Raw genomic sequence first — 892 nt, 5'->3', positions numbered from 1 at the left:
GTGACAGTGTTTTGAATATCTTTGAAATTTAATATTTGATATTTTGACTGCTGCCTGGTTGGAGAGCTTTGAAATTTCAGTGTTAGAAAACCTCTTTTTTTTTTTTTTTTTTTTTAACTTTAATTTTTTGTGTACCTGTAATTAACTTACCTGCACAGATACCCCACCCCTAACCCCCACCAAGCCCTCTCCCCACAAAATAAAGAGCTGAGGATTTGACACTTGGTTTTTAGTAAGGGCTTCTGTTATTTTATAATAATGCTTTTTTGTTTGTGTGCCCTTCTGCTACCACTTGTGATTTCTAAGGCCATTATTAAATATGATTTTCTTCCTCAATTTAAGTACTGAGAACTTCAACTGAGCCCAATATTAGGAACCTGAGTTTTTGGATCATGGTCATTTTTCTATTCTGTGAATGTGACTTACTCAAAGCCTTGCAGAGCCCAACTGTTTTCTTTCTGTTATCAAAGCTTGTAAGTTTGAAATAGCATCAGTAATAACCCAGAAAAAGTCACATCATTTTAATTTTTCATTATGACTGTATATAAGGCATGTCAGTATGAAAACCTCATCACTACATCATACTTTTTGTTTTTCACTATGTATTTATGATTTTTATTTTAATTTGAAGTTTTTTGAGAAAAAGAATGTACTAGGCTTCTGAGTACAAAGGTGTGCCTATAGGACAAATGCTGAAGTCCTCCAGCTAAGACTTTGGGTGTCTTTTGCCTCCAAAAACACAACATTTGGCTTGAAATAAGACATCTATTTAAAAACTGATGCAATTGTAGTCTGTGTACATGGAGTTTAAGTTTAAGTACAGTTTTTAGTTAGCTAGGTAGATTTTTCCAGTTTAAATAATTTAACTAGCCATTCCTTTTTAGTTTTGGGG

General features: G+C 33.2%; 1 protein-coding gene across 1 annotated transcript in view; it reads left to right on the top strand.

Moving 5' to 3' along the window:
- Rbm15 (RNA binding motif protein 15) overlaps positions 1-892 on the top strand; it is an 8,278-nt gene that overhangs the window by 4,509 nt on the left and 2,877 nt on the right. The window lies entirely within an intron of this gene.

The sequence above is a fragment of the Mastomys coucha genome, unplaced genomic scaffold, assembly GCF_008632895.1.
Source record: "Mastomys coucha isolate ucsf_1 unplaced genomic scaffold, UCSF_Mcou_1 pScaffold16, whole genome shotgun sequence".
Classification (NCBI taxonomy): domain Eukaryota; kingdom Metazoa; phylum Chordata; class Mammalia; order Rodentia; family Muridae; genus Mastomys; species Mastomys coucha.
Note: the sequence above shows the minus strand (reverse complement) of the source record. Positions and strands in the feature narration are given on the sequence as shown.